Genomic DNA, 19,305 nt, shown 5'->3' with positions numbered 1-19,305 from the left:
TATGTGGTCCATAACCTAAAAAAGAGAAGAAAATATGGTTTTTTTGGCTTTCGCTCCTAATTTTATTAGAAAATCATGCCTCTGAAACCTCAGCCTGAGTACATTTTTCCCTCTGTGCATTGACATTTGGATGTAAAAATATTCTAGCCTTCTCCTCTTGAGCTTCCCTAGTAGAAAACCCTTGTTGTACATAGCTGCAGTAGCAACGCATCTGTTCTGTTCGTGATACTTTGGTAAATGTCTGTAATACCACATTTGCAAACTTACTTTTTGTCCTTCTTATACTCAGACAAGTAGATACCTTAATGAAAAATGTTAAGTGATTTCTCAAATTCAGTTCTTTACTGGTGAAATTCATCCCTGTAGATAAAGCCAGCACAAAGCCATTGCACCAATTAATTTCCCCTTATGCCCTCAAAATAAGGCTTAAGTAGGATTTAAATACTTGATAGGTACTGTGCTGATTCTCTGCACAGGGGTAAATTACAATCCATAAGAATAAGAACATAAGGATGGCCATACTGAGTCGGACCAATGGTCCGTCTAGCCCAGACTGCTTCAGACAGTGGCCAATGCCAAATGCTTCAGAAGGAATGAACAGAACGGGGCAATTTTTTAGTAATCTGCCACCCACCCAGCATCTAGGAGTCAGAGGTTTAGGGACACACAGAGCATGGGGTTGCATTCCTGAGCATCTTGGCTAATAGCCATTGATAGACCCATCCTCCATGAATTTATCTAATTGTTTTTTAACCCAATTATACTTTTGTCCTTCACACCATCCTCTGGTAATGAGTTTCACAGGTTGACTGTGTGTTGTGTGAAGAAGTACTTCCTTTTTTTGTTTTAAACCTGCTGCCTAATAATGTCATCCGGTGACCTCTTGTGCTTGTGTTATGTGAAGGGGTAAATAACATTTCCTTATTCACTTTCTCCAAACCATTCATGATTTTATATTATTAAGTCCCGCCCCTTATTATGTCTTGTTTCTCTTCCAAGATGAATAGTCCCAATATTTTTAATCTCTCCTCTCATGGAAACTGTTCCATACATCATTTTTGTTGCCTTTCTCTGTACCTTTTCCATTTCTAATACATCTTTATTGTGGTAGGGCGACCAGTACTGCACACAGTATAAAAGTTGTGGGCATACCATGGATTTATCCAGTGGCATTATGATATTTACTGTTTTATTATCTATCCATTTCCTAATGGTTCCTAACATTCTATTAGCTTTTTTGATTGTCACTGATAATTGAGCAAATGTTGTTAGATAACTATCCACAGTGACTCCAAGTCTTCCTTGAGTGGTAGCAGCTAATTTAGACCCCATCATTTTGTATGTATAGTTGGAATTACGTTTTCCAGTGAGCATTACTTTGCATTTATCAACATTGAATTTCATCTGCTGTTTTGTTGCCAAGTCCCCCGGTTTTGTGAGATCCCTTAGTAACTCACACGGCAGCTATGGACTTAACTATTTTGAGTAATTTAGTATCATCTGCAAACTTTGCCACCTCTCTGTTTATCTCTTTTTCCAGATCATTTGTAAATATGTTGAACAGTACTGGTCCCAGTACAGATCCTTGGGAACCCCGCTCTCCATTCTGAAAACTGACTATTTTATTCCTATCCTTCCTTTCCTGTCTTTCAACCAGTTACTGATCCATCAGAGGACCTTCCCTTTTATCCTATGACTGCTTGCTTTACTTTAAGGCTTTTTGAGAGGGACCAAGGTACCTTGTCAAAGGCTTTCTAAAAGTCCAAGTATACTATAATGACTGAATCACCTTGTCCACATGTTTGTTGACCCCTCAAAGAATTCTAATAGATTAGTGAGACGTGATTTTCCCTTTACAGAAGCCATGTTGACTTTTCCCCCAACATATTATGTTCATGTGTATGCTATAATTCTGTTCTTTACTATAGTTTCAACCAATTTGCCTGGTACAGAAGTTAGGCTTACTAGCCTGTGATTGCCAATATCGTTTCTGGAGCCTTTTTTAAAAATTGATGTCACATTAGCTATACACTAGTCATCTGGTACAGAGGCTGATTTAAGTGATAGATTACATACCACAGCTAGTAGTATTGCAATTTCATATTTGAATTCCTTCAGAACTCTTGGATGAATACCATCTGGTCCTGGTGACTTATTGCTGTTGAATTTATCAATTAGTTCCAAAACCACCTCTGTTGACGCCGCAATCTGGGACAGTTGCTCAGATTTGTCACCTAAAAAGAATGGCTCAAGTGTGGCAATCTCCCTCACATCCTCTGCAGTGAAGACTGATGCAAAGAATTTATTTATCTTATCCACAATGGCTGTGTCTTCCTTGAGTACTCCTTTAGCATCTCCATCGTCCAGTGGCCTCACTGTTTGTTTGTCAGACTTCCTGCTTCTAATGTACTTTAAAAAAATTTGCTGTCAGTTTTTGTGTCTTTTGCTAGTGCTCTTCAAATTCTTTTTAGAGGCCAATTTTAAAATTCTTGATTCGCCAGTTATCTGATTGTTGATTGGATAAAAGACCTCACAAATGTAGAGTAATCTTTATTTAAAATTCCTTTTATTTAATGGAGATAGGCTGTGGAAGTGATGCAGATAAATTCATGGGATTAACAGTAAGAGTCAATTACAGCACTCTGACCTAGGGTCCAACTTCTGAGTTCCTATTTGTTTAAAAATTATTTGATTAAATATTAATAAGCATGACAAAGACTTCTGTAGCTGCCTTTTATTTGGCAGCTGAGGACTTGATGGGGTAAACGCCTGAAATATAGTAGAACCTCAGAAATGTTCGTAACTCTGAACAAAACATTATGGTTCTTTCAAAAATTTACAACTGAACATTGACTTAATACAGCTTTTGCACTACTTTGCAGAAAAAATATGCTGCTTTTCCTTTATTTTTTTAGTAGTTTACATTGAACACAGAACTGTTTTGTATTGTTTTTTTTTTTTTTCTTTTTTTGTCTCTTCTGCTGCCTGTTTGTGTACTTCTGGTTCCAAATGAGGTGTATGGTTGACTAGTCAGTTCCTAACTTTGGTGTTCATAACTCTGAGATTCTACTGTAATTATTATTTAGGGCCAAATTTTGGCCTGGCTTGCATGCAGCACACAAGAGTAAGGAAATGCAAAGTATCTCTTTACTGTCCTGCTTTGAGTATCCCTTCTCAGGTAGTCTCTTGAGTGGGTAAGCAGAGACTGTAGAGTTGCTGCATCCCTCCCTCGTGCAGATGACCAGAAGGGGGCACAATGGGGTAATGACTAAGTGGAGCCTCCACTGGCAATACACTAGGCAGCAGAGAATAGGAATAGACCTGGCACAATGTTAATTCATTGCTGGAGCAGCAGGAACAGGAGGGAGATTGTGATTCAGGGAGCATAATAATACACTGCCCCTTACTCTAAACTGAAGGCAAAGCCACAATTGAATACTTTATTAATTTTATTACTAAAATAAAAATAATCTTGATTAGGACAGACCTTTTTAATAAAATCAAGTTGCACACTTGCATTCTGATAAGCATTAGTTCTTCTTCGGGTGCTTGCTCATGTCCATTCCACTATAGGTGAGTGCATGCCTCCATGCACAGTTACCCGGAACTTTTTTCCCCTTAGCAGATCCTGTAGGGCCGGCTCCGGCGCCCCCTGGAGTCCCACGCACATGCCATGGTACATGAAGCACTGCCGGCCTATGCCCCCTCAGTTCCTTCTTTCCACCCGGGACAGTTGCTGGAACTAGCCTTGCTCGCAGCGAGTACTATTCCCCTTTGGACTTGTTTGATATTCTGAGTTAGTTTTAGTTAGTTAAGTAGTTGATAAGTGTAGTTAGAGATAAGGCAAGTCCCTGCGGGGTCTTCGAGTGGTTGGGCCATGCTCCGGTCACCAGGATTCAAGCCGTGTGCCTCTTGCGGGAAGGCCTTCCCGCTCAGCGACCCCCATGACCGCTGCCTTAAGTACTTGGGGGAAGCCCACAAGAAAGAGAAATGTAAGATTTGCAGGGCTTTGAAACCAAGGACTCAGAAGGACCGAGAGATCTGGTTGAAAGCCCTGTTGATGTAGGTAGCGCTCCGCCAGGCATCTGAGCGTGACCTCGGTGCAGAGCGCACTGCCGGCACCGGCCTCGACTCAGCTCCGTGCAACATCGCCAGCACCGAAGAGGAAGAAGCAGCGTGCTGAGCGCATGCACTCCCCTGCACCATCAATATGGGCAGGGTCGAGTACAGAGATGCACTGGACCCGGCCCATCAAGTCTTCTCTGGTGCCTGCATCTCCTGTCAGGTAGATACCTCCAATTCCTGTGAGTGGGAGAGTGCCCCTGTCAATGCCGTTGACACTGGAGGCTTTTCAGGCAGCAAGAGCCTTTTTTGCCTTGCCTACACCACCTCCGCTCCCACCTCCACTGAAGGAGAAGAGGCCGATGTCACGGGGGAAACCCCTGAATGGCGGTGGAGATCCCCGGTGCGGGGAGGAAGATCTCCCGCTGGACGGTCTCTGAGGGTAAAGCAGAGCCGCTCCCCCAGCAGTTGCTCCAGGTCGAGGGCGTTGAGCCGATCTGCTCCGGCACAGGACATGGAGTCTCCCTCTTGACACCGAAGTCGATCCCCGGCACTGGAGGCAGCGCATGCCAAAAGGCGGCACCGGTCGAAGTCTGCTAGTCGGCGCTCAGACAGCTCCCGTTCCAGATCCCCAGTACCAAGGAGTTCCCCCATACCTAGACAGCGCAGAACCTGGTCGCTGCCGGAGGACCCGGCACCATGCAGTCCACAACGCGGAACACAGTCGCCGGAGTCCAGCTCGGCACTGAGGAGTTCAGAGCGGCGCCGACCTCCGTCACCAAAGGTGTCTGCAGGGCTGCAAGCAAGCAGCAGCGGAAATCATCGGTACCGAGATGACGCTCTGGTACCTCTAGCTCTTCAGACCGCACATCTGTTCGTTGGCACCACTTGCGGCAATGGAGGCAGTCCTCATCGTCCTCCAGGTTGGAGGCGTTGAGAGGGCAGTCCCCGGCATGGAAGGGCCTCCGGGACCAAGAATGTACATGGCACCGCCGGGACAGTCATCGGGAGAGCCGATGCCCCCACAAAGCATCACGTGGTGCAGTCAGCCCCGGGTTGGCCCCAGGGTCAATGGCCACAACAATGGCCTTATTGGCCCCATGAGGTATCCAGATGGGGCCGGGGCCCCAATCCATTATGTCATCGGGGGTGCAGTCCGTGCCTCCGGCACAGGGGTAGACCCATAAACACCACTCCTTGGACAAGGAATCGGACCCCATGGAGGGACCATCAACGGGTGCACCCCTTCGCCAGGAGAGGGCGTACCTGCAGGACGCACCTCGGCAGTCCTCTTCCTCCTCACCGGACGAGGCAGTCTCCCGGGATCACTCCGTGCCATTGGAGGATTTCAGGACGCACCAGGAGCTGCTCAAGAGGATGGTCTGCAACTTGGGGCTGGAAGTGAAGGAGTCAGAAGAGGCCGAAGATAGCCTCTTTGATGTGCTGGCAGTGGCTGCCCCAGCGAGAATGGCCCTCTCAGTCCACAAAAGGGTCCTTAAGATTGTAAAGGCCCTGTGGCAAACCCCTTCCGTGGTCGCCCCTATGTCAAAGGTGGCCGAGAAAAAATATTATGTCCTGACTGAAGGGTTTGAGTATTTGTTCACTCACCCCGCCCTGGGAGTCCTGGTGGTAGCTGCAGCTAACCAGCGAGACACAGGCAAGGTCAGCCAGGGTCCACTCCCAAGAACAAAGACAATAAGAAGCTGGACTTGTTTGGGAGAAAGATTTATTCGACGGCAAGCCTGCAGTTCAGAATTGCCAACCATCAGGGCCTCCTGGGTAGATATAATTTCAACCTGTGGGACTATCTCAGGTGGTTCGCTGAAGCCCTGCCCCAGGATCAGGCTGCAGACTTTAGCACCATCATGGAGGAAGGAACCACGGTAACTAGGGCAGTGCTACAGACATCCTGTGACGCTGCTGACTCGGCGGGCAGGGCCATAGCCTCCGTCATCTGTATGAGAAGGTGCTCGTGGCTGCAATCCTCGGTCCTGTCCCAGGAGGTGCAGCAGTCGATTCAGGACCTCCCCTTTCATGGGTCGGCCTTATTCTCCGACCAGACCAAAGCGAAGTTGCACAGTCTGAAGGACTCCAGGGCCAGACTTCACTTCCTGGGCCTGTACATGCCTCAGCTTTCTAGGTGTCAGTCACGGCCCCAGGCTCAGCAGCAGCCAAGGCCTCCACCCAGGCCTTTTCAACCCTATAGGAATAGGGATAGAAATAGGGGGTTTAGAAGGAGAAATCAGCCCCCAAGCTCGTCCTCAGGTCCCCAACAGGGGCCCCCGAGGAGGTCGGGCAACCAGAGGAGACAATTTTGATGGTGCACCCAAGGATGGTGCCCCGACTGCTCTCCTGGATCCACCCGCCCCTTCCTAAACAGGTTAAGGCCCTTCTATCCCGAATGGGCAAAGATCATTTCAGACTGTTGGGTCCTTGGAATAGTCTCAGGGGGCTATGCCCTACAATTTACATCTACCCCCCCAAACAACCCTCCCCCTCCATCCCTCTTCAGGGACCCTTCTCACAAGCAACTTCTCTTGCAGGAGGTGGACACCCTCCTCAACATAGAAGCGGTGGAAATGGTCCCTCAAGACAGAAGGGGAAAGGGATTCTATTTGAGGTACTTCCTCACTCCCAAGGTGAAGGGGGGTCTGAGACCTATATTAGACCTGTGTCGTCTAAACAAATATGTCAAATGTCACAGGTTTCGCATGGTTTCCCTAGCCTCCATAATCCCTTCCTTGGATCCAGGAGACTGGTATGCTGCCCTCGATCTCAAGGACACATACTTCCATGTGTCTGTCCTCACCAGCCACAGGCGTTTTCTCTGTTTCACAGTGGATGGCTCCCACTGCCAGTTTATAGCCCTACCCTTTGGCCTATCTTCAGCTCCAAGTGTGTTCACCAAGTGCATGGTGGTAGTGGATGCCCACCTGAGACGAAAGGGTGTGCAAATTTTTCCTTACCTAGACCATTGGCTGATCAGGGGGCAGGTCCAGGTTCCAAGTGCAGGAGAGCATGACCCTCACTTGCTCCATGTGCAGCAGGCTGGGACTACTCATAAACGAACAGAAGTCCACATTAACTCCAGTGCAATGAATAGAGTTCATTGGGGCTACCCTGGATGCTTCCCAGGCCAGAGCCTTCCTGCCTCAGCCACGTTTCGAAGTGATAGTCTCTATCATCTCCCAGCTGCACCGATGCCCCACTACAACAGCCAGGCACTGCCTACAGTTGTTAGGCCACATGGCGGCTTGCATGTACATAGTGAGACTAGCTTGCCTGAGGCTCAGACTGCTTCAGGCATGGTTGGCCTCGGTATATGTGCTGAGCAGACACCCATTGGACCAGGTGGTCACAGTTCCCCCGCCCGTCTTAGCCTTCCTAAACTGGTGGCAGACTCCCAGGGCAGTAATGAAGGGCGTTCCATTCAGGGAATTGATTCCATCAGCCCTATTTACGACGCATCAGACATAGGATGGGGACCCCACATCAGCGCCAACCTAGGCACTCAGGGGCTCTGGTCGGGGGAGGAGAGGCTCCTGCACATCAAGATTCGCCTAGCATGCAAGGTGTTCCTCCAATTCCTGACAGGAAGAGTGATGCAGGTGCTGATGGACAACACCGCAGCCATGTTTTACATAAACAGGCAGGGGGGAGTGCGCTCCTTGGCTCTCTGCAAGGAAGCTATCCATCTGTGGGACTTTGCTGTAAGGCACGATTTCCACTTGACTGCCTCTCACCTCCCAGGAGTGAGGAACGATGAGGCGGATCGCCTGAGCAGGTCGTTTCTACCCCACCACAACTGGTCGTTGCACCCAGAGGTGGTGGCTATGATCTTCCAGAAGTGGGGTGTTCCCCAACTGGACATGTTCGCGTCTGTCTGGAACACGAAGTGTCCGAGGTTCTGCTTGCTCTGGAGTTGCGAGACTGGGTAGATTTCCGACGCGTTCCTCATGGACTGGACTGGGGCCCTCCTGTATGCGTTCCCACCCATTCCACACATACCCAAGATTTCACTGAAAATAAAGAGGGACAGGGCGAACGTTATACTCATCGCTCCGGCCTGGCCGAGACAGCACTGGTTCAGCATGCTGCTGGACCTTTCGATCGCCCCGCCCCTGGAGCTCCCGAGGCGGCATGACCTTTATCCCAGGACCACAGTTGCCTGTTGCACCCAGACCTGGACTCCCTGCACCTCACAGCCTGGAGGCTCTGTGCCTGACAGAGGGGGAGAGAGCCTGCTCGGTGCAGGTCCAGGAAGTCCTGGTGGGCAGCAGGAAACCTTCCACACAGGTCGTGTATTGGGCTAAGTGGAGGTGGTTTACCTGTTGAGCGGAGTCCCGGGGTATTTCGCCCAGTCTCTCACCTATACAGGAGATCCTTGAGTAACTGCTCCAGCTAAAGCTCCAGGGTCTGACGCTGGCTTCATTGAAGGTTCACCTGGCAGCCATTTTGGCCTTCCATCAGCCGCTAGAGGGGAGATCCCTGTTCTCCCATCCCATGACGGTCAGGTTCCTCAAGGGGGTGGAGAGGCTTTATCCTCAGGTCCGTGACCCGGTGCCTCCCTGGGATCTCAACCTGGTCCTCTCAAGACTCATGTGGCCCCCCTTCGAACCCATGGCTTCATGTCCTCTGCTCCTGCTTTCATGAAAGGTAGCCTTCCTGGTTGGTTGCCATTACCTCAGCCAGGAGGATCTCCGAGATTAGGGCCTTGACCTCGGAGCCCTCTTATACAGTATTCTATAAGGACAAGGTCCAGCTGAGACCTCATCCGGCCTTCCTACCCAAGGTGGTTTCCCAATTTCATTGTAACCAAGATATTTTTCTCCCCGTGTTCTTTCCCAAATTTCACGGTTTGGAAGAGGAAAGGAGATGGCATTCGCTGGATGTGAGACGAGCCCTGGCCTCCTACATCGAGCGTACAAAGCCGTTCCAGAAATCGACGCAGCTCTTCATCACAGTGGCCCACCAGATGAAAGGCTCACCTGTCTCCACCCAGTGCATCTCTTCATGAATTACATTATGCATCAAGTTCTGCTACGAGCTGGTGACGGTGCCGCTTCCAGAAACCATCACAGCGCACTCAACCAGAGCTCAAACCTCATCCACAGCCTTCCTGGAGAGAGTGCCCCTGCAGGATATCTGCAAGGCCGCCACCTGGTCGTTGGTGCATACCTTCATGTCCCACTACGCCAACGTCCAGCAGGCGAGAGAGGACACGGGATTTGGCAGAGCGGTGCTGAGAGCCACTCACCGGTAACTCTGACCCACCTCCAAAGGTATTGCTTGGTAGTCACCTATAGTGGAATGGACGTGAGCAAGCACTCGAAGAAGAAAACAAGGTTACTTACCAGTAACTGATGTTCTTTGAGGTGTGTTCTCATGTCCATTCCACAACCCACCTCCTGTCCCCGCTGCCAGAGTTGGCAGAAAGAAGGGACTGAGGGGGTGTAGGGCGGGTAGAGCCTCATATACCGTGGCATGTGCGTGTGGCTCCAGGGGGTGCCGGAGTCGGCCCTATGGGATCTGTTAAGGGGAAAAAAGTTCCAGGAACTGTGCACGGAGGCATGCACACACCTCTAGTGGAATGGACATGAGCAGCACATCTCGAAGAACATCAGTTACTGGTAAGTAACCTTGTTATTTGTTTGCCATGCTTGTGGTGTTTTAAACAACAATAATAATGTGCCTATATTTTGATAAACAGGCAGTTGCACCAATGTCATTTGTTAGCAGAAACAAAAGACTGAGAAATTTGTCTACCAAACTGAGTTTATAAAAATTTAGGACAAACTGAGAATTATGAAAGGTTAAATTTTATTGTAATTATATTTGTGTGTATTCTGTATCAACTAGTCCTTTGTTTTTCATCTTAGAATGAACAGGATGAACATACCCAGCTTAAGTCTAATCCTTAGCAAGGAAGAAGGTCAGTTTTTGCTTCCTGATATAATTAAATACTGTACCTTACTTTGTGAATTGAAAAACAATAAGTACTTTTTAGTTGGACCACTTCTTATCACATAACTTGTATAATAAATGAAAATAATGCATGTTGGGATGGGGAGAGAGAGAATTTTCTAACTGAGAAGTGTATTCCCTAAACAACACATGCAGGTGGGATAATGTAGGTGGAAGAGCTGGTTGAGAATTTTCTTTCTGAATGATTTTCCAATAAAAATGCCCTTAACAAAAAATCAAAATTTTCCACATGAAAATTTGAATTTTATTGAAAAGTTTGTTTTCCATGAGAAAAATCAAAATGATGTTTTCCCAGCTGCTCCCGCCCCTCCCCCAACAAGGCTCTTGTTCATGCAGAAAGGAAATTGAGAAGAGTTTTTCCGGCAGACTGCCTGAGGCTGAGTGCCCTAATTCTCTGCGCCTCTGGCTCTCAGTCAACACAACCGCTCTGCACTCAGTCTGGCTGCAAGCGGGACAGACAGCTGGGTGCACTTAGCCTTTCTCTTGGAAGGAGGTAAAGAGGCTGAGCATCCCAGCTCTCTGCATCTCCAGCATCTAGGCTCTTATGAATTTCTCTTTCTGTCTGCTGTGAGAAAGTGAAATTGACAAGAGCCTTCCAGTTGGGAAATGGAAAAATTCTTTGTTGGTTCTTCCAAAACTGAATTTTTCTAGGAATCCTTTCCTGGAAAAAATGTTACATTTTTGGCTTTTTTGTCCCAATTTGGAATTGTTCCCTCCCCCCTGCATGCAAATTTTTTTGCTGGAAGGAGTTTCCATTTTCTGTAGATGGAGAAGATAATGATGTAAGAAAAGGTCATTTATACAAGGATGGTTTTATTTATTAAATTAATAACCTTATAGTTAATGGGGCTCATGGGCCAAAAGAAATGTTTTTGTGGTAATTGTTCATGGAGTGAAGGCAAATAAAAGGGCTAAAGTCACCTACTCTTTTTTGTTGTTGTTATAGAAATGCTTATGCTTTTGGACCCCTTTTCAGGACACCATCTGTCAGGTGTAAAGAGAACTGATTAAGAATGGGAAAACATAATATAGAATGCCTTATAAATGGTGCAGTAAGATCATATCCTGCTAATCTTTATGCACATAAGTAGTTCTTTCATACATTTATTAATGGGAGACCATTAACTGCAATGGGGACTACTCATGTGAGAGGGAGTTTGCAGAAGTTACAGTTGTTTTCTTTCTTGTTTGCTTGTGTATTGATAATTACTTTATATCTATATTTTCCTACACAATTTAAGGGCCAAACTTCGGTCCCAATAGAATTTTTTGTCATTGACTTCAGTGGGACGAGGACTCAGTCCAAAAAGTATGAGCCACATTTTAGTCCCAGATGAGTGACAAGTGTTGCCACGCATTTTAAAACCTTAACTGTCATATTAACTGAGTAAGCGGAAGGTCATTTCACGCTAATACATGTGTCCCTGCTGCACATCTTAAATGCTGTCCCTTAAAATATTGATAATCCGATAGTACTGTAATTGTACACCCCCCCCAAAAAAAAAAAAAAAAGGGGCCAAAACCACACACTTCCTAGAAGAAGTTATATGGCATACATCTTAATAAAGAAAGTGTGGTGGGAAGAAGTGGAAGAGGATGGCATGAATGGCTTTAAGCCGTTCTTGCACTGTCCTAATCCTGGGACCATATATGCACCTGTCAAGTCCCTGGCATAAAACGAGAACAATATAAAGGCTGTTTAAATTTGCACTGTCCGTCATTGCCCCAGTGGGCTGTTCCAGAAGTCATTGATCAGCCAGGCATGTTCAATTTTGCACAGGACAACCCTTCCAATGGCAGCTGAGGAAGGTGGGTGGCAATATTGGAGTCCCTACAGTTGCTCGGTGCACCCAAGGATTTCCCTGCACTGGGGGGAATCCTCCATATGTATGGCTAAGCAGACTGTAAGCACAAGTAGTGTGAAGTTACACCAGCAATTTTCTATAATTTAGCATCCGCATCTTTTTTTGTTTTGTTTATATCTACATTTCATGTTAATGTAATCTTAGTAACAGTCACGTGATTTTACATGTTGGCTCTTTACTACAGAGTGCAAAAATAAACTGAAACTGGTGTATGATATGTGTCTTGCCCCTAATATTTCAACATTGACTTAGATTAAGCAGTTATTTGTTTGTTGTTAATTGACCTTTTAGGACCAATCCTGCGCACATTTAATAATATGAATACCCTTTGATAGAACAAGTAACTGTTGAAAACAGTAAGAATATTTATGCAAGTAAGTGTGTGCAGGATCATGTCCAAAAAATGCAAACATCTCTTCAGGGCTCAGAATCATTCAAATTCAGAATATAAGAACTGATCTTAATGTCTTTATCTATGTATATTAGAATCCTAAAGAGACATTTATTTGTTTTTACTGCATGGTAATTGCAAGTTGGCACAAAACACCATTATGTTACCCTAATTTCTTTAAAAAAGAATGCCAAACCCCTCTTTACTGGTAGCAACTAGTTTTAATTTTCATAACATGCTATAAGTGGCTCATGAACCATGTTAGGAAAATAAAATTGTCTGCCCTAGGTTTTTTCTTAAAAGAAAAATAAGTCAAGGAAACTTTTCCCTGGGAGAGAAAAAGCATTAGGGTAATACTCTTATCTCTCTGTCAGAATAAAGAGCATTGATTTAAGAATCATTTATCTTCACAAATAAATTGAAAAGGCATTTTGGATGTAGTCTTCCTTCCATCTGCACACACAAGTCCCATTAATGCTTACCAAAGCAATACATGCACAGAAGGAAGAAAAAAAGCCCTTGGGAATAACAACTTAGTTGTCTTTTTGACAATGTGTGTGTGTGTTGAAAAAGTATTTATTTAAACTTGTTAAATGCTCATATTGCACAAAAGTATATAATTAGGTCAACGGGAACTTTTTAGTGTCCTGTTTAAAATAACTAGTAGACCTTTGTGGGTGGGTGGGTGGGTGGTTTGAATATATACCCAAATATTGATTTACTTCCTTCTTTCTTTTTCCTGTTGCTTGTTCATAGTGAGCACCACATTATCTAAATACTTGAATTTAATTTATAAAATTTCTCATGTATAAATTAATATCAGACAGCAAGAATAATTCGAAGCATTCATGACCAATATAGCTGATCCAAAAATATTAGCATCTCAACTTCTGCTGTTGTACTTGAACATATATTACTGAGTTGCTTCAGTATTCACACCAAAAAATTCAAATAAAGTTATCAAGGGGGTTTTATCTTTTATCTTCTTACAATAAAAGAAGGTTTGGTCTTCAGTTTCAGTTTTCTTCAGAATCACTTTTTTGGGGAAAAAAATTCCACTAGAATTAATTGTCAGGTTTTGCAAAACAATGAAAGATGTAGTCTTATTGCAATAGAAACATTCATAAATCATTCTGTACAGGTCTGCAGCATACTACATTTCAGACAGCCAGCATGAGCTCACCAAACACTGTTTTATTAGACCAAGTAAAGATACAGAGCTTGCATTAAGGTGCCTGAATATTTAATTTTATGTTAAGTTAATTTGTTATTCTAAGAGTATTCTTCTCATGAAAGACTAGGGAAATTGTTGATTATTTGTTGAATGTTTCAGTAAACAATTTTAAGAACTGCACTTGGGGAAAAAACCATTTCATGTCTCTAAAAATAGCGTAGTCACATGACTTAGTACTTTAGCACAAAAGCATAATTTACAGGTTTAATTTGCAATCCCACTATATTTTTGACATTCTCTTGCACAGAAGCTCAGTCTGAATGACTCAAATGACTTAATATTTCTCTGCATTGAGTGCTAGAGTACCTAGTACAAAGCAAGATGATTTAATGTAATTTATACAATTTAGGTCTCTGCATTCTTTTTGCACAAGTGTGTTTTGTTTTTTTTTAAACTCTTGAATGCTTTGTTTTTGACATCACACATTGCACAATTATTGAACTTTTGGGGTCATCTTAAGCAAGGGATGAGTGTCGTACCAGCAGATCATATCCACTGACCATATTTCCAACGGGCTGATTTTTAAAAAAGCATGTAAGTAAAAACTAATGGAGTCTTTCAGTTCCATTTTTACATCAGTTTTTTAATTATTATTCTGTATTTTATTACGGCTTAATGGCCTGTAACCAAAATGATTTACTGAAAAACTGTCAGAGAAAAGCAAATATTTATAAATAATTAAATTAATATTTATTGGGGCTATATTTTCTGAATTTACTTAAGTGCCACTAGAATATACAGTAAAAAAGTACTTTTGTAATCCTTTGGCCATATATTCTACAGTCTAAAAATACCGATGAAAACTGAGTTCACCTTAAAGGCTTTGGCCTTTAGGAACCAAGGGCCTGGAGTTTGGGTGATTAAATTTGATCTTTCTGCGTTACATCCTTGGATCAACTTTTGAACTCATAGTTCCTGTATTTGCAACATTGTTCTGGTGCTTAAAAAATATTTGCAGCTGAATTAGGTGTGATGTCATAATCAGAATGTGACCTTCAAAGATTTTCTTAATTTTGTTTTCATTTTCTTTTTTCTCTATCTAACAAAATTAAAAAACTACATTGATAATTTTCTGGTGAACAGATTTATTAACTTAGGTCAGCAAGAGAAGCATTTAATCCTGTAATATGTTGAGTATATTTTTATTTAAATCTTAAAGGCCCTTTCTTGTTATGGCTGCTGGTCTTTGGAAGTTCAAATTCCCTCTCCTTTGGCTACAGAATGCTGTATTAGGCTTTCTGCAGCCTCCTTGTTTGTTGGTTTGGAATCTGTCTTTCTTACTAGTATATAATATCATCAGTGATGGAGTCTTCCAGTGCTAACTGAATGTCAGTGAGCTGTGGGAAAGTTTTGCTGATGTCGTAACCAGAAATGTGATCTTATGAGCTGATGATCTATTTCAAAGATCAGCCACAGAGAATTAAGCTAAAAGCCATGCAACCAGAAAATCAACCATTCATTCTTGCCCCCAAACAATTAAGATCTAGATAGAAATTGATCCTGCTGAAGTCAAAATGTAGTAAGGGTCAGGGAATTCTCCCATAGAAAAGTAAATGTTGAGGGGGAGACACAAAATCCTTTCCAACAGAACAAAGGGGAAGCGGGAGAATGCCAACCAACCGTTTGGAGACCTACCCCAGTAACTGTCTTCTTTACCCCGGGTTTTTGGCCCCCCCCCCCCCCCCCCCCAAAAAAAAAATAGTCCTTATGGAAGAGTGTGAAAAATATACCTTTTGTTCTTTATGTGCTAGAATGTCTTTTTTAAAATATATCAAAACATCTAAATTAACATTATAAAAAAGAACATTTTGAAATGCATGAATGGAATCTTTATTGTGTAGACTGGTTCTTGCTACATAGTACTTTGGTTTTTACTTCTTTAAAATTAGAAAACAACATATTTCCATTTTAATTAAGAAGTGGGTTCATTAGAGTTTCATGTTTGTGGATTGAAAAGAGGTCAGTGATTGAAAATAATGGGAATAGCTTTCAGCCATTTTTAAATGGAGACAAACCATTGTGGACCTGTCCAGGTCACCTTTGGTAGATCTGTATGGTACTCAAGCCAGAGGCACTTGACAATATATGTTGAGTCCATCCTGAATGTAACAAAAGTGGATTGTACTGATAATAATGATTTAAAATTCCATTCCGTAGAGGAACTTCACTCTTTTAAATTGCTTCAAGTTCATACTTGGAATGTAAATTGTTAGACTGAATATAAATTTTATTTTTAAAAAGAAAAGCAAACCTAAACTGATTAAACTGTTCTGTAACTCTAATGTATGCATTAGAAATGTATATAAGAATTAATTTTTGGGTACTTATTTCTTGATATGGAGTGATACTTTGCTGATTATACAATAAATATATATATATATATATATATATATATATTTTTTTTAAAGAAAGAAAGAAATGCTTTTAGCTTCTTATCTGTTCACAATCTGGGCATATCTCTCTCTCCAGTCTTGAGTTCCTTTTCCCCTCTAAAGACCAGAAATTCTAAATTGTGGGGTGTTTCAAAAGGTATCTTAAGTCCACTTTGATTCTTGTAAGGAGCCTACAAAAGAATGTAATTATAAGAATACTGGTCACTTCATGGAGTAGAATTTAGTCCTTTCTAAGAAAACATCTTGTGGTTTTGGGTCTTCATTTTCCATTGATTTTTGTCTGGTTACTGAAACTCAGGTGAAAGCCTTTTTTATCAGAAGTATGTGAGTGATGGTAGCAGCAGCCAACAGTTGTCACCAGATCTCCAGAGGAATTACATGAAGCTTTCTCCATTCTTTTTTTATATATTGTTGTCTAGACATTGCGGGCCAGTTACTGCCCTCACTAAGTCTGCTTTTCATTACTCTGGGCAGCTGAGGATTCATAAATTTTAAGGGCAAAAGGAACCGTTGTGATCATCTAGTCTGATCTCTTATATAACACAGGCTATAGAAGTTCCCCTAAAATAATTCCTAGAGCATATCTTTTAGGAAAACATCTAATCTTGATTTTAAAATGGCCGATAATGGAAAATCCACATGAGCCTTGGTAAAGTGTTCCATTGGTTAATTATCCTCACTGTTAAAACTGTGTGCCTTATTTCCAGTCTGAATTTGTCTTGCTTCAACTTCCAACCCTTGGCTTTTGTTATGCCTTTGTCTGCTAGATTGAAGAGCCAATTATCAAATATTTGTTTCCCTTGTAGGTATTTATAGATTCTAATCAAGACACCCCTTAATCTTCTCTTTGTTAAACTAAATAGATGGAGCGCTTTATATCACTATAAAGCATGCTTTCTAAACTTTTAATAATTCTTACGGCTATTCTCTGACCCCTCTCCAGTTTATCAACATCCATCTTGAATTGTGGACACAAGAACTGGACACTGCATTCCAGCACTAGTTGCACCAGTGCCAAATATGCCTACTTAGGTATCCAAGGATCATATTAGCCTTTTTGTCCATAGCATCATGTTCATGTTCAGCATTATATGCCATGATTTCCAAATCCTTTTCAGAGTCACTGTTTCCCAGAGTAGATTGCCCCATCCTGTACATATATCTACATTCTTTGTTCCTATAAGTATAATTTACATTTAGCCGTATTAAACCACATATTGTTTGCTTGTGTCCAGCTTATCAAGCAATTCACATTGATCTGTATCAGTGACCTGTCCTCTTCATTATTTACCACTCCCTTGGTTTTTGTGTCATCTGCAAACTTTATTGGTGATGATTTTAGTTTTCTTCTGGTCATTGATAAAAATGTTAAGTAGTGCAAAGCCAAGAACTGATCCCTGAGGGATCCCACTAAAAACACACTCAGTTGATTATGATTCACCATTTACAGTTACATTTGAAATCTGTAAATTAGCTAGCTTTTAATCCATTTAATGTGCGCTATGTTAATTTTTTATCGTTCTAGTTTTTTAATCAAAATGTTAAGTGGTACCAAGTCTTCTGTTATAAAGAGAGTCTGCATAGCTGGTCCTATGCTAAATCCCACCTCAGCAGTCACTAACAAGTGAATGAGACATGAGCAGAATATTGCTCCCCTCTGGCATTTGCTAGCTGGTACAACAACCCTGTGGGTCAGAGAATCTGAGACAAGAAGTGTGAAACTGGCACACATCCATCCCACTTTGCCTATCAATTCAGATCCTGCATGAACTGAAATAAACCAGGCCCTGCTTAGTTAATTCTTCACAAACTAATAATACACCAGCTCTACTACCCTTATTTAGTTTATCAGTGTACATCTGTTGCATGTTGTGAACATATTTCTTTTCTAATGGTTCTGAAATAGTACTGGTAAAGGAGAATATTTTACAGACACAGTCATTCTACATTTACAGTGAATTTTATAGCAGTTCAATCTTTGTCATGGATTGTTTAGATACATGCTCTTGCTTCATTATGTTTTTAACTCAGTTTGGCAATTAGCAGTGATACCATAATTTACTCTTTCTTTAAAATTGTTAATTGTTGTTCACCAGTTGTAGTGTTAGGTCACGAGTTAATAAACTGCACTGAATAAAGGGCATCAAAGAGTCACAATCTCCCTCACTGCTTCACAGGGGGAAACTCTCTAGGGTGATCTATACCTGGCACAGTGTACACTGGCCAGTGCACCATAATGGCTATTGCATGATTTGAGGGACTTGACTGCTTTCCCCCCCAACACTGTGAGCATTAGCAGAAAGAGTTGGTGCCAGGCTTACACCGTTATCTTCTTTGTACTTTCAATTAAAGATTCATATAATCAACTCTTCCTCCCCACTCAAAACAGGAAGTATTATTAATATTATTAGTTTTATCATTTTAGTTTTGCATCTGACAAAGTGGGTTGCAGCCCACGAAAGCTTATGCCTGCAGAAATTAAATTTCTTAGTCTTTAAAGTGCTACAGTACTCTCATTGTTTTTATCATTTTAGTATCTATAGTACCATATGTTTAGTATCTGTAGGTGTATTCAAAGAAATTGATAGGTAATTTACCCTTCACATTATCGATGACATTTTTTTTAAAAAAAAATTCTTTTTTCCCCTAGTTACCTTTGAAATAACATAAAAACTTTACAATGTCTTAGATTAATGGATTTTAAGGCCAGAAGGGACTTTTGTGGTCATCTAGTCTGACCACCTGCATAACGCAGTATGACAGCAGACTATCCTCATGCAAAAGAAAGATAGGAGGAAAAGTAAAAGGCCAGAATGGCTGCATCAGGAGCTCTTTAATGACCTGAAAATAAAAAGGAATCCTACAAAAAGTGAAAAATGGAAAAATTGTTAAGGATGAGTATAAAAGAATAGCACAACTATGTAGGGACAGAATGAGAAAAAGGCTAATGCACAAAAGAGTTGCACTTAACAAGAGACATAAAAGACAATCAGAAGAGGTTCCTAAATACATTTGGGGCAAAAGAAATATGAAGGAAAATATAGGTCCACCACTTAACAGGAAAGGAGTGCCAATAACAGATGACACCAAAAAGGATGATGTGTTTAATGCTTATTTTGCTTCAGTCTTCACTGAAAGTTAATTGTGACCAGATGCTTAACATAATTATTATTAGCAACAAGGGGGAAAGAACACAAGCCAGAAAAGGAAAGAAACAGTTTAAAGATTATTTAGATAAGTTAAATGTAATCAAGTCAATGGGGCTTGACAAAATTCATCCCAGGGTATGTAGGAAATTAACTGAAGCAATCTCTGAGCAGTTAGCAATGGTCTTAGAGAACTCCTGGAGGACAGATGATGTCCTAGAGGACTGGA

General features: G+C 42.4%; 1 protein-coding gene across 4 annotated transcripts in view; it reads left to right on the top strand.

Moving 5' to 3' along the window:
- The window catches only part of MBD5 (methyl-CpG binding domain protein 5), a 218,134-nt gene that overhangs the window by 122,185 nt on the left and 76,644 nt on the right, over positions 1-19,305 (top strand). For all 4 annotated transcript variants that reach the window (XM_067549487.1, XM_067549486.1, XM_067549489.1 and 1 more), the window contains one exon: positions 9,942-9,994. The gene's annotated coding sequence lies outside the window, so the exon portion shown is untranslated. The remainder of the gene's footprint in view (positions 1-9,941; positions 9,995-19,305) is intronic.

Source organism: Emydura macquarii, unplaced genomic scaffold (genome assembly GCF_026122565.2).
Source record: "Emydura macquarii macquarii isolate MOO-44397 ecotype Brisbane River unplaced genomic scaffold, CSIRO-AGI_Emac_v2 contig_1253, whole genome shotgun sequence".
In the NCBI taxonomy this organism is placed as follows: Eukaryota; Metazoa; Chordata; order Testudines; family Chelidae; genus Emydura; species Emydura macquarii.
This window is presented reverse-complemented; position numbering and strand designations above follow the sequence as displayed.